General features: G+C 30.8%; 1 protein-coding gene across 4 annotated transcripts in view; it reads right to left on the bottom strand.

Moving 5' to 3' along the window:
• The window catches only part of LOC143238476 (serine/threonine-protein kinase mig-15-like), a 145,969-nt gene that overhangs the window by 118,414 nt on the left and 11,734 nt on the right, over positions 1–15,821 (bottom strand). Inside the window, exon 1 of one of the 4 annotated variants that reach the window (XM_076478747.1) lies at positions 9,513–9,610. The exons of the other annotated variants lie outside the window; for them this stretch is intronic. The gene's annotated coding sequence lies outside the window, so the exon portion shown is untranslated. Of the gene's footprint in view, positions 1–9,512; positions 9,611–15,821 lie in introns of those variants that run through there. 4 annotated transcript variants of the gene reach the window in all.

Here is a 15,821-nt window from a genome sequence, read left to right as displayed (position 1 = left end):
TGATTCAATAGCGCTTTGGCAGTGTTAAGAGACTGATTGCCGCATCGGTTCTCCCCATATCTATAAAGAGCCTCAGTTTCAAAATTACGAGTTAATTAAACTAATATAACCAGGTACAAATATAAAAGTGATACGCCCTTTTCAATATTAACTTTAAAACGTAAAACATTTTAAAAACACAATTAAATAAAGGCTGATAAAACAAGTTCTTCCATTTTAAACCACAATTATGTTTCTAGGCTATACACACACACACCTTAAATAAAAATTGCATAAATCTACTATCAATTTTAACTTTTAACACAAACTAGGATAATAAATATTATGTTTCACACATATAACGTACATAGGGTTAATTTATTTCTTCCGTTTGTTACATACAGCTCATTCAGAGCCCTAGTAATCCGATTTTGATTAGAATATCTTGCTAATTGAGACACTTGAACCTAACTTATAAATTAAACACCAATACAAAGGTTAATGCTGTAGCTTAGGTCAGCTAGTTCTACACTGTCTCTTGCTGACACGAATTTACTGAAACTTATGAAAAAGGCAATAACCCAAATTAACTTTTTTTTTTAATCAGACATAATTGTGGTCTCAGTCAGTAAAAAACATAAGCTTTTATCGTCGGCAAACTGATTCAATACCGAATTTGTGATTCTCAATGTTTATCATAAAAATGTATTGAAAGATAGATTAAAATGATCCTTTGGATAAAAATAAATAAACATGAGATTCCAATGAAAATATTTAGATTGCATTAATTTTCACTCGCCGATTAAACTTTGGGTTCAGCTTGTGGCCTATTTTAATTTGTGTTAAAACTCAAAATATAGAGATGTTTTTATAGGTATAACTCGTAAACTCTCCGAGTTGAAGTGACAAAGATAAACATATTTCAATAATTTGATTTTAAATGTACGAGACAAACTTGACTGAAGACCTCCTACAAGGAAAATTCCAGAAAGCGTCTCAACTTCAGCGACTGCATCCGTCCTGTGGCAAATTTAAAGGTTCCTAAAATAACTGGCACCCTTGATGGTGAACACTACACATTACACGACTCTCAAGATGACACTCAGATTGATAAGGAAAGAAATAGTACAGAATGCATTTACAAAACGTACACGTATGGGAACATCCCCAACCCCGAAGTAAAACGATGGGAACAGATTTTACTTCAGACTACACACAGCCATGACCTGCCTGTGTCAAAAATAAAACAACTGACGCATCATATATGTCATATATTTACAGTACTTCACTGAGCACGTGTCTGAAAACAAAATACCACAATCACAGAATTTATTAACGTTTAACTCGGCAACACATGAACGACGGCCGAAGAAATGTAATAATAACTTGGCATAATAGCGCTTTGGGAGGGGGGGATACTAAGTGTTTCGACAGAAAATTGGTCTGTTGTATTCCTTATTCAGTTAATATAAAAATAAGTATTAATCATATACTGCTTTGAAGATATATTGAACTGTTTGGTAGTGAAAAACAACAAACTTTCATTTGTTTTAAATTATTAATTCAAAGTTTAATTATCAGAAGGTTACATCTTTCAATGTCGATCCAAAATTGTGGATAAAAGACATTGTACGAGCGCATCAAAGAATCTTATATTTGTAATTAAAGTTATGGTTCCCAGTACTGTATGTGTGTATAGTCATGTTAAAATGAACTATTTAGATTTGATAATATGAGAAGGACAACAAATGGGATAACTTCATTGCGATTAACCCAATAACAATTTTAATCAGCTACCATAACTGACTGAACCATGAACAATCTTCGAAAGCGCAACGTCGATATGATGAACGATGTAATGATATTCACGATATTAATTCAAATACGCACGTTGCCCGTATTAAGGAACAGGATGAGTCATTTCGAGAAACTAAACCTTTTAAACAGAATAGAGCTCGGAAGAGGTGAGCTGAGTGAAGTAGAACAACGTTGCGCGTTTATCAAAAGCTACTGAGAATGATGTGCGTGTTACGAATTCAACAAGCAACTGAAATAAACAAATTTGATAATTACACCAAAATAATTGGACTCACTGACTGCTTAACATTACGTTCTGGTTTCATCGTTAAGATCTTTTCTTCTTAACGTTTATTTATTGGAGGCTGAACACAGTACAAGTTATTCCAGTATGCTTACTATTATTTATTTTGCTCACATACCGTAAAATGGGAAAATTACCTCCCGTATTCTTGGCTTCAAATAACCTTTTACCTGAACAGATAAACTTACAAAACTGTATATCCAATATACTCCACTTCACCACTAAGATGAAATGGGAAAATAATAAAGTGTTTATAATTACGGGAATTTTGTCTTGAAATAGAAGGAAACTATATTTAAAAACTTTTGTTTAACACCTAAAATACAACAAAACATTTGAAATAAAACTAACTGCCTTTTCAACTTTAAACCACGAACCACCATAAAAACAACACTCGTATGGAACTTTTTTTAAAACAAACATCTGGGTGTAAAATACTACAATAACAGAATTGCAGACAATTTTATCAATTAAGAAAATGAAATCGTTTCGTTAATCATTTCACATTTTCATGTTATAAATTAAAACCCTGAAGATTACTTATATTAAACATTCAACATAAAAGGGTACCAATCAGGTTTTCATACTACTATAAAACCACTGAGAAAAAAATAATTTGAAGGTAGAATTGTGGTAACAAAGACTGAAAAAGTCCTCGATTATTTTATCTTCAAATAAAAGTAATCTGTTATTCAACTATGAATGTGAAGTTAACTCTAAAATAAAATAAAAACTATATAAATGGTTTAATTTCCTCAGCATACAGCTAAAAACTTTTAGTACTGACACAAAAATGAAATGGCAAAACTAGAATCCAGTTTAGAGTTATGGTTACATGAAAGCTTCACGGATATGATCATAAATATGCGAGAAATCTGATTAATGGTATCAAAGAAAAAGAAACTTAATATGTATAAAAAGTTAAAACCTGTTTGTTAAATCTGCTTACATAAGAGCTATGTATGTACAAAGTCATATGACTATTATTTATATAAAATGGCCTCACTATCAAACTTAGCACAAAATATGTTAAATCAAAATTTAAGGTTTTACATTTTTGGAAATTCAAACTACTTTGAACAATTTCTTTCTAGATTTATGCAGAAATCCACACAGTAAGCCAAAGCGTGTTGTATGAAATTAAAGTTTGAAGACAACTTGAATGGGTTGTGAAAGACACCTAATAATGAGTTAAGGTTGTCCAAACATTGTACATGTTTGTCAGTGTGTCTTTCACTACTCATTCAAGCCATCTCCAAACTTTTTCTGAAAACATAGATTAGTCATCAACAGTTAAAAAAATGTCTTACATGGTACAGAAAAATATTTACAAATTCCATTCCTTTTAAATATTTAAGAATTGCAGCAGTTCTCTCCTGGAGTGGTTAGATCAAGATACTTACAATATGTATCACTTGAATAGAAATTTTTAAAAATGAATAAAAATACATATCTAAGCCAGAAATTTAACAATATATTAACAAAGGTTCTCTAACCAAAAGTATCTTTAGTAGTGAAAGTGCCCAACTGATAAGACAATGCATTTGTTGATCTTTAAGTAAATGTGTTAAAATAGTATAGTTGATTTGCTATACTCTAATTGGGAATTGTTGTTATTCATGTAAGTACAGGGTACATAGGTAAAGATTTCACCACTGTTAACAAAAATAAGCAAGATAAGAAGCACTTTCCTTGGGGAGGGGGTAATGGAAATTTTAATTAATGTGGTACAACTTGGTCTTATCACACACATTATTACTACTATTACTACTACATGTGTTGACTTGAAGAAATCCCTAATTCATTTCATCATAATTCTAATTTGTTCTACATTTTCCTCCAGCTTCAAGACATTTAACCTATTTATTAGTGAAAATTAGTTAATACTCATCTTAATGAACTGAAATGAAAGGAGCTGTGGAATTTTTCATGTCAATTTATAGTTTATTAAAAGTTTTGGGAAAACAAACTTCAAGTAACTTTTTCTAATAGTTGGCAACAGCAACATTTTGTAGAAATCTTAGTTAAAAATAAAAAGAGGATAATTTAGAAAGCAAATATACTTGTTCACACACCCAATAAAGAGGTGTTAACAGCCATAAACACAACCTCCCTCCCTAAATAAGCAATTTAAATTTTGATGATAAAGTACACCAAAAGACTTGGATTAAAAGTATCTATTTCCAGGTGGCAAAAGCATTCTTAATAAAATATTTGTAACTATCAATTAATAAAGGAGATGAGTTCAAATCTTAAATAACTAATTCATATTAACGAAGTAAAAAACCAAACCTGCATATTAACACCACCAAAATTATAAAAGCTTAAAAAAAGATTATAGTTAAATGACAAAACAAAGAAAAAGAAAACTCATATAATTTACCAATAAAACCACATCATTCAAAGATAAAACACCACAATTTATTTTAAAAAACTAAAAGCATTCAAACGTAGCAACTAAATGTACACAAAACTTTTGACTACTTACTGTAGTCATCCTCAAGTAACACAGGTAAGTCCAAGCATAAGTAAATAACAACCTCTTAAATCTTAAGTAGAACTAAACTCACTGACAGGTTCACATTAAGTACTGGGTTTAAATGATACAAATAATTCTGTAGCAAATTTAGTTATTTTCACAATACTGATATAAATTACACTCATAGAAATAAAATGAAATACGAATACTGAACAGTTTGAGCCAGTTTTCGTAGTTCAAGTTGCTTTATTCTTGTGTTTGTTTTATAAGTTGTGCATACAAAGATTTATTGTTCTAAGAGAAAAGAATAGACCTGATTATTTTAGAGTTGACTTATAGTCAACCTTCTGACATTTAGATTGATGTTCTAGACTTAGAATTGCTATGTACCCCAATTTAAAAACAAGGACATGTTCATACCCAAAAAATACTTAACTATTGTCTATTTATAGTAAAACAAATCATAATCTCATTAAATGAACCTTTAAATATTGCAAAAAATGACTGAACCTTGAATGTTTAAAACTCCATTTCGTTGTATCAGCCTTTGATAAGTTCAAAAATAATTTATGAATCATAACAGCAGAGGTAATGGTCTTTCTTCATATTTGATTGTAGATTCCTAACTCTTTGTTTAATGTAATGTATGTAACTTTGTATTCTGATCATTTTAAGGTTAATTTATCAGAATGTTAAAGTTTTGAATGTCCTCAGGTTGTGATATGTATTGATTTCACTAGCTGCATCTCATTATTTGTTTTATTGTTAGATATGGCTAACTTATTCCACACCTGGTTATTATTTTTAAAAACTGTTATAAACACCATTTTATGAACAATGTAAAAATACTAGGAAATAGCTGTCAATTTTTTTAGCTCAAATTGTAAAAGCTAATAGACATATTGAAGTAGATGTCTGAATAAAATTTGTTTACATGCTATATCAACAAACAAAGGTCAGTATAACACAATCTGTGATAAAGCTTTGTTTTTGACCTGATGGCTTACAATGGAACTTGCCTACTGATGCACGTTTACATCTTAGATTTCACAGCTAAGCTGTTTATGTCCTCAGAAGTATCACATTTTTAACCACTTCAAGTTGTCTTTGCATGACTGCTCAACAAAAGTGAGACTTGCTTATGATCTTTGGCTGGATGTTCTTCCAAGTGGTTGGTTGTTACTCAAGATGGAACAACTGAGGCATGAAATCCTTTCATTTGAGATATGATACCAATGTGTACATTATACAACTGTTCACTATGTCATAAAACAATTATATTAGTGAATGTCCATTTAATTGATTAATCAACGGAGCTGAACACTTTCACTATATATTCATCCTACAACTGGAATTTTTAAATACTATATGCTAACATCTTGTAATGTGTATGGGAATATGAATTGTTACACTAATTTCTTACACTCTGAAGTATAACACTTTCATTACAAACCTACTGCTAAATTTTATTAGTTCACTAAGACTATTCAAACAAACTTCAGCTACCAAGGATACAAAACAAAACAAAATTATTTGTGTATGTGTGCATATATACACTTAATGCTGGGTTTAATTATCTAAGTATTGCAAAATATTAATAGGAGCTACACCTGTATATTTCAATTCAGGTAATAGTAATTTTCCAACTTGATATGGACATTAAACATATTTCTAGCATTAAATTGTTCTATTATTCTCGCTCACAATCTTATTGCTGATGGTTTAACACAACATATAAAAATGTAAAAATATATAACAAACTTTCAAATAAGAAGTAAATGTATGGATGGCACTTACATCATTCCTGTCTAGCAGCACAAGCAAGAATTAATGTATAGCAATATATATAACTATTAAGTCACAGTTGAGTTTAATTTATTCTATTTTTGTCTGTTGAGATTCTGCTATGCTGTGTACCAGCAGAAATGTCTTTACTACGTTGTTTGCATTCTTTTTGAAGAATTCATATTAACTATTCTTACATTTATTTCCTTTTATGAAAGTTTATTATAAATGACATAGGAAGGTTACATTTATGACCACACTAAACACAATAAGGTTCCATTCATAATATTTATTGTTTATCTATTATTGACTGGTAATTAATGTACTTGAGCTTTTAAAAGGAACATGGAATTTCTGTGGGAAAGCTGCTAACTTCAAGGAGTAATGATACTAGCATTTGATACTAAGTATTTCAGTGACATCTGTTGACAACATTGTTTTGGTTTTGAGGTTATGTAATAAAAAAAAAACAGAAAAAAGAACAAGAAATTCAAACTTTTTGCTTTGATATTTACAGACATTCCCAGAACTTATGACTCAGTTATTACATGGATATTTTTATAAAAGGAAACACTGTATAGTATTGTAAAGGTCTGATGACTTATTCAGCAGTTATTTAAAATACCACTTTGATGAACAATCTAAGCCATCCCTACATGGGCAGCACCACTGCTGCTGGCCTGGTATGTGCATGTGGTATTAATATATATATAAACTGTTACATTACATCCTTTGATTAACATAGAGAATATGTACGGTTTGTTGATCCCTTTATGCTAAATTTAAAAAAAACAAATATTTGTATGAGATATCTGCCACACCTAAGGAAAGAAGTAAAGAAAGTGTGTAAACATGCAAAACCTTACTTTGGAAAATATAAACAAACATACAGTATTAACTTAACTATAGAAAAAATCTGGCATATAAGAAATACTAAATTAAGTGTAGCTGACAAAGCTCAAGCTAAAATATTATACAATCTTCTAATATAATTTTTGTATTAGTGTTTTAATCTCCCATCATGGTAATAATAAATTTTGCTTTTTCCATAAGAGTGTCATTATTAAGTGTGATACTAAACAGGGAAATGTTTAATAGATTTTAAGTGTAATATAATTAAAAGATAAAAACAGATAAACAAAGTCAAAACATAAACTCTGTACTGTATTACTTAATGCTTTATCCACTATTTAATGTTCCACATATTATTAATCAATTATAACATTATGCTTCAAAATTTTCAATAAATACTTTTGGTACCTATTTGGTAAATATTCTTTTTAGGTACACAAAATGTTACCATAAAATGAAACATCTACAAAAGTAATTTCCATGGACACTTGAAAATTTGATGTAATGCTTTTTCCACAATTTGTTTTAAATAAAGTGTTTATTTGAATAACAAATCCTAGATGTATATACTTTATTGTACTAATGTTACAAGTCTATTAAAATTGCCACGACTAATTAAAGAGTTCTGTGTATGGATCTTAAAACCTAATCATTTGAATCTAATTTTAGCTAATCACATGCTAGAATATAAATATCAGTATCAACAGTGCATATCATAATGTGTCCTTTTTCGATTATCTGAGATGAATGTAGCCTGGAGACTACCAAATTGAAATGTATATTGAAAGCCCAAGGTTTGAGCCCATACTGAGCATTCTCTACACTTTCAACAATGGTACACTGTAAAATTGACAGTCAATTCTGCTACTCAATTATTCATATAATTATGCTGATAATGGATATTGATCAATTTCTCTCTGATCACCTCTTACATGAACATTTAGGTATCTGACCTGGATTTTAGCACACATGACAGTTAATATGTTATTCAGTTTGAAACCACTAATAACCTAAATACTTTAAAATTATTTGTGGTATAAAAGCAGCCAAACCTAAAATGAATAGTTTAACTCTGGCGATATTAATAAATCATTAGGTCTGTAATCTACAGGAAATGTTATTTACCATCTACTAAGTTATATGAGATTTGCATTATTGTACATGTTGTGGACAAACAGCTGAAATTTTCAGCATCCTAACTACTTGCCTAAGCATTATGGTTGATCAAAAAAAAAGGTGTTGTGAGTGGCTGTTAATAAGTATTAATAACAATGAAAACATTTTACGTATATAGAGGTGTGTTATTGTCAAAGGTTACTTAATGTCTGAGCACTGAGTCACCCAAGAACATTACTTTATAGGATTACTAGTGTATACATACCCTGTCAAAAGTGATGGGGCAAGTACTACCACATCAACCCCACAGTGTACACTAAACTTACATTTCACAGATAAAATACAAATTTTGCAAAATCATACTTGACCAACAAAGAGGCAAAAAAAACTAGAGTTCAGGCAGTCAACATGTTGGCAAGTTCCTTTATAAGGCAATCAAAATTAAGATCATTCATGAAGTGAATTCACAGCACATTAATCTAATGATTATTGATAAATTTCAGATTAACAATTTCTAATAGAGAGAAAAGCCAATACATGTTGATAATATATTATGCTCCAACCATGACTTTTATATAATGTTGATAGGAAACAAAAGTATAACCTAATATTGTTGTTAGTGTATGTGCTGAAAGTATAAAATGAAATGTATAGACAACAAAACTGGAAACATTTGTTGATTTCTTAACTTAGTTGCTCCACTAATTAGTTTTTAATTCAAAACGTTGGTGATACAAAACAAAATGGCTTAATTCAGTAAAAATTAAGTTTACAGCAGAATTGATATTTTACTTTCACTACATCTTTTCTTAAGGCTTATTATACCAACACTCATTACACTTAAGGCTTCAGAGCCCCTTTGCACCCCATAACAAACATCTTAATGGATAGACAGTAATCCAACTATTCAATCTGGATTTTTCCTTTCATGACCCCCTCTATTTTGAGAAATAAAGCATCATGTGACGTGAAACACTAGTTTTTTATAATGGGTTAGATACTCTAAGTTCACTGTTACTAGGTTTCATAATTACAACAATTAATGAGCTTATTTTAGACTGGTTATACAATCTTATGAGTCAGCTAAAGTTAAAGGACATTTGTTACAAGGGACATTTACTTCCAGCGAAAGTGGATTTCATCGGGATACTCTAGTTCCCCCACAACAAACTCTATAGCAAGGAATGTATAGATTCTTACCAACTTGTGATCCTGTTAAGGGTCCGGAATGCTTATTCGACAATTTTCGTAATCCTCGAATGCAAACCACGGTCGTCTTCTTGACAGATGACATTTGAACGGTTCTCTATCTCTAAATCTAATAATTTAAATCTCAAAACTCCAAACCAGTATGACAGTAACCAGAAATTATAGCGTTCAAAATTATTAAAAGTCCACTTTAAGTAAATGAGATTAAAAAGCAGGGCAAAGAGGGACAATTAATATTCCAAATACCCCAATTGGAGAAATTCCTTTCCTTCAAAACTAAATCCCTGTCACGATTAATGGAAATTGTGGACGTCATAGAGATGGTTGGCTCAGTTAGAGGTCACGTTGACCCTATCAGTATCTGAAGGCGTAAGAAGCCATGAAAATAGGTGATTATATATGTGGTTTATTATACAATGCAAACTCGTATATTGGCGCTAAAGAAGTTAGCTGTATTTAAAGTTTGTTATTTACACTGCGAAAGTTTGTTAAATATTCACCGCTTTTAATTTAAATAAGCAAATGCCAAAGAAAGTTTTGAGAAAAACAATAATAATTTGAACAAAGTATTACGTACATATACTTGCTACGAAATTAACTACGTTTTAAATTAATAATCCAAGACACTGATTTCTAGTCGAGATAAATAACACTCGTGTGTTTGTTTTGTTAGCCTCTACAGAAAAGCGAAATGCTAACAGTATTATATTAAAAAAACGAGAATCAGAGTTATCGCCAAGGGCAATGTAAGACAAACACGCATCATTTACCCTCCCCTCTATATATGTATGCAATAAGGACAGAAATCTATTGGACAACGTGATCATTACATACAAGATATTATTAAATTCTTTAAATGGATCAACTTCATCGTAAATGAGAAATTCAGATGATTTTTAAAATATAATTCCTGATAAAGATCTAAGTTGTAGTAGTTTCCAAGTTAGCTTCGTTATTGTATCAATATTTATTAAAGTTACAGGACAACGTGATCATTACATACAATATACTATTATCACGTTTCACTCATTTTATTTTAAACAGACCAAATACGAACAAAATTTTCTTTTAGTATATCTATTAACGCTTCTAATTAACACCATCCTCCATTCCTTTACAAAAACTCTTCTGCCACAATATGTACATACACGTGCATAACATAATACACCATGTGTAACAAAGCAGTATTATACGTGAGGCTATTACAAGTCATCAAAAGTATGCGTTGTTATTGCATATGTGAACATGAACTTTCAGACGTGTTCTGCTAATCAGCCTCTACATATTCCCAGAACTTTAACTTCGGGAGCCACAAGTCAGGAACCGGAAATTCTCATTACACATCCTAAATACAGATCTCTCATACAAGAAACTTTATTACCCAAAGGTACTGGTTAACTGTTTCGTATAAACATAAATGTTAACTGGAATTTTACTCAAACAGCTAGAAAACTCCAACACGGTGTAATAGTACACGATAATGTTTAAGTATCTAAATATGTTAGCTAGTAGTAGTGGCTAATGTTAAACAAAAGTTATTTTTCTCTTTTACTCACAACAGCTTGAAACTTGTTCAGTAATCGGATATTCAACAAACCTCTTTATGCAGTTACGACAAATGATAGACAAAAAGTTGCATCTTCCTAGCAGTATATATTAAATATGTTATACATTATAATACACTGCAATGAGTATATTATAAACAATGACCTAGAAATAGAGCACCGTCTACTAGAAACTACTTTGTTCTGTAGCCACTGTAATTTAAACATTTTACTCTAGATAATAGTATCTTGTACACAGCTACAGGTCACGTGCGCTAATTCAGTCCAGACACATTGGCGACGACCTTGATTAAATCCTAAGAACGTGGATAACGAATATTGTTCAAAATTTCCCATGCCTAAGTATTACCGATATTACAGTTGACCCGTGTTAACTCGTAACGTAAAACCTTGACAAAACTTACACTAACTTTGATAACAACTACAAAAAGCTGGTATTTATAAAGAAACGAAATGAAACAAGGTTTATACAACGATATTCTAACCTAACATTTTCAATAAGCTGATCGAACCTCGTGAGATATTACTGTAAAAACTGAAAAGATCAATGACATGTTACATTAATTTTAATCATTTTAAGTTTTTATCATTGATTTATACCATTATATACATCACTTGTTATATAGAAATTGTTTCATTAACTTAAAAATAACTTTTTAGTTTGTTTGCTGTTAAGAGAAAAACTACAAAATGGACTGTCTGTGCTACACTCACGTATCGAAACCAGGGTTTTTTTGCGATGCGAGCCCTAAAGGAGGAACATGACGTGTCATTGAACTGACTCAGTGTTTCCTAGTTTTGTATTTTGATTTTCCTTTGTAAAAGATACGAACGATTTTTATTACTTATTTTGATAGCGATCTCAGGCCTCACCTTGCGAATAATGATTTTATTATTAAAAATGTAGAATTTTTTAGGGCAGTTCACTTATTTTGGTTACTAAAACGTGTACAATGTATAGTGATTACAATGACAAAGAAAGCCGGTAATAAACAATACCAGATTCAACAAAGCTTTCAATTTCATAACTACTACTGTTCATTGTGAGATTTCAAGTATAATGTGATTCGAGGCTATGAAAGCATTTAAAATACGATTATACATTGTATCTTACACTGTCAGAATACAGCTGCAACGAGTGGACGCAAATGAACTGGACACGAGAAAGTTGCTAGGATAAATGCTCTCTCGGCCAGACAATGCATACCATCGGAAACGGTCAAATGAGACCTTAACGGCAAGCATTTCTTTGTTTTTGATGCTCGCTGCACTGACCTCATGCACATCGTTGCTATGTGCAACACATTCCTGATCCAAATTATACGGTTGAAATAATGAAACGAAGTCGCGAACTTCTTTAAAACCAGTACGAAAGTAAATATTTGAATAGTTTAATTCAATGTTAACAAACACAGTCATATAAACTCTTAAATTAATCAAACCTCACAAACTTGTTAGATTCAATGTATACTAACCACAGTACTTACATTTACTTAAAATTACCAAGATGCAAATATTTCTTTTACCAACGTTACTTTAGCTATTTTCTCTAGTCCTTACAATGAAATCACCTCTTTAATTTAGTATTATATTATATTCAAAGTATCCATTAAGGATTAACTTGTGTTTTCAAAACACAAAGCCGTGTAAATAAACATACAGGAAAGACCAGCACGAAGAATGAAAATTATAAAAAGCATTTAAAATAAACAAAACGGTTAACTGGTCAAGAAATCGTCGAATGTCAAGATAATGTATATCAACTGCTATTTTTATCACAATAAATACTTTTCTACATATTGTGAATCGTTATTAACAATCGGAAACTGCTTCCATAACTTCCCCTGATCTGAAAGGAGAAAGCTACTAATATCAAAGTAGATAATATTTCCGTAAAGCATTCTCATACCCTTAAAACTACGTACAGAAGATTCCACACATTTCTTTGGGCCTGAGCACACTTACAATGAGGTCGTTTAAAACATAGCATCACCAACTGCACGTGATATCGCAAATTACATACTGCAATACTCATGTCACTTGAGTGAAGCATGCATGCGATTAGACAGAGAAAGCCCTGTTAAGCATCAGAACACTACGAATACAGCTCAACCAAACAGACGGACAATGGATAAATTATTTATACTCAAGTCACATCAAATTTATTAAAACTTTGTGTGCGAGTATATATATCAAAACATTAACACTATTAAAACACATTTGTGATTCCAACTATAATTATTTGGAGGCAATTTTCGCAGTAGAATTTCTTCAGTAGTTTGTGAACTTTAGATTTTCTCACTTCAAATATCTACTAATAACAAAATTGACTTTTACTCATTTCAACTGCTATATACTTCAAGCTAAGAAAGTCAATTTTCTCTAGACATTAGCTTGTCAAAAATTACAAATCAACTTATTGTACAATATATCAAATGTTCCTGTAAGTCTCTGTATATCTATGCCTAAGTCTCCAATTTCATATTTAAGTTCGAATAATTGTTCAAAGTATCAGCTTATTAATTATTTCTTAATTACCACAGTCTGTTGCCATCATCTTTTACCATTTCATTGCAAAAGTGTATTTATATGACCAGATCATGACATGATCGATAAGAATAAAGGGAACTGAACCATCATTCATAACACAAGTAATTTATTTTCCATCCTCTGCTTACCGACTTCTGTATAAGCATTTTTATAACAGTGCTGGAGAATGAAACTTAAACAACTTCTTAAAAATACAACATACATTTAATATGATGTATAAAGATACACACACACACACACACATGGGCAATTAGTCAGTCTTAACTGTGTTTAGCTGTTTCCAGTAAATATAATTTTATGTTGATGAAAACAACAGAATTTCCAAAGATTGAATTTGAACAAGTTTTTGAGTTTTACTTCCAGACCATAAAACATATTCAGATGAAAGCCTCATTACAATACCCATCATAAAATCTATATTTCTCTTTTTGTACAACAAAGCAAAAGAATGCATTGGTAACATAAGCAGAAAATTATTTCATTAGAATTACATCATTCATACAGAAAGTGTTTTGGTTCAGCAGTATTAATAAAATTATTGCACTATGAGAGTGCACTAGTTCCATGAAAACAAATACTTCTCACAAAAAAGTGTTTTCAGTTATTAGTATCATGTACTGCCCACATTATTTATTAGTGTTATATTGTGTGCACATTAAAAACCTTATTGGTTGGTTTGGAATAAACATGTTTACAGTACAAAACACAACTGGTTTACTTGAAACCTTGGCCTGAATAAGGCATAAATGAAATATTTTACCTAATTAATTTGAGCTGTGGAAGATTTAATAACACAAGAAATGTGATCTGAACATCTGGAATGATTATGATGCTTTCATAGATAAATGATTTACACATCTGAATTGAGTTTGGCTTCATAAGATATAAAACATAATTGGGATATATAACCTGAGTATGCTGGAAAGACAAACATGATAAGCAATGGACACAGACTGTCTGATACAAGTTAAAAGCTAAAGCTTTCATCCCTAGTAATGGGCAAAGTTCAAATTAATCTATTGGTTTAAATTACTTCATGGACTTAGGTTAATTGGTTTCACTCAGAGGCAAAGCTCTGAGCTACTTATACCACCCACCATGAAAAGCAATTGTTAAGAATTTCAGTCATACTAAGAGCTACTTAAAAATAAACAGTAAATCTACAATTTTATTCAAGTTATGTCACACATTGAAATGTGAATGATAGTGTGGTTAATTCTTAACAACTTAGCATTGATTATCCTGCTTGGAAAATAAAATTTGGCATTAACATCATTCAAGCCTGTTCTCCTGTCATTTCAAAAGTAAATGTTGAGCTTTGTGTGCGCAGCTATTCCAACAGGATACAGAAGAATGCTCTGATAGACATCATGGTTCACAATATATAAAAGATACATATACATTTAGCACAGTCCAGAAGTGCATAAGAGAATCTGCAATATGAATGTTGTCTGACTGCAGATAGACATCTTACATAAAAACTCACAACATAGAAAATAGTTTGCAAATGTATATGGTGCTTTCTTTAATTACATTTAAAAAAACAGATAATATTTAAAGTGTATGCTTTGATACAGATTTGAACATTGTGGCCCAGCATAAATAAAACAAAATTACAATACATTTAGATCATTCATATTTGGTATGTAGGTAGGTTACTTTAAAAATACATGTTGCTTTCATTATTTTAAAATCTGTTATCAACTAATAATTGTGTAAAATAATAATACATGACCTTAACATAAAACTAAACCAACATGACAGATCAAACCATAAATAATAAATCAATGCATAACATTTATTACACTACTTCTGAATAATTAATAGGTAAGAACTAAAGACCATTTAAGTAGTATAAGGATCACAGATCAAACATCTTAGAAACCAATGCCACACAAAAATATAGGCAAAAAACAAGTTTGTTCATAACGAACAAAAAGTCATCCTAACAAAATCTTCAGAGGTATATCATTATCTTCTTACTTACTGTTGTTCCAAGTGCCACTATAATATGCACCATAACTTACACTTGAACATTGTTAAGCAGGAGGCACCTACAATACGCTCTCTTCTTAGCAACTTGTTTTAATTGAACAGAGATTTGGAATAAGAACTTACAAGGATCTAAATGTAGGAATTGTTCAAATCAAAGCAATAAAGATAAAAACTAACATGGTCAAATCTT

The sequence above is a fragment of the Tachypleus tridentatus genome, chromosome 13 (assembly GCF_004210375.1).
Source record: "Tachypleus tridentatus isolate NWPU-2018 chromosome 13, ASM421037v1, whole genome shotgun sequence".
Taxonomy (NCBI): Eukaryota; Metazoa; Arthropoda; class Merostomata; order Xiphosura; family Limulidae; genus Tachypleus; species Tachypleus tridentatus.
This window is presented reverse-complemented; position numbering and strand designations above follow the sequence as displayed.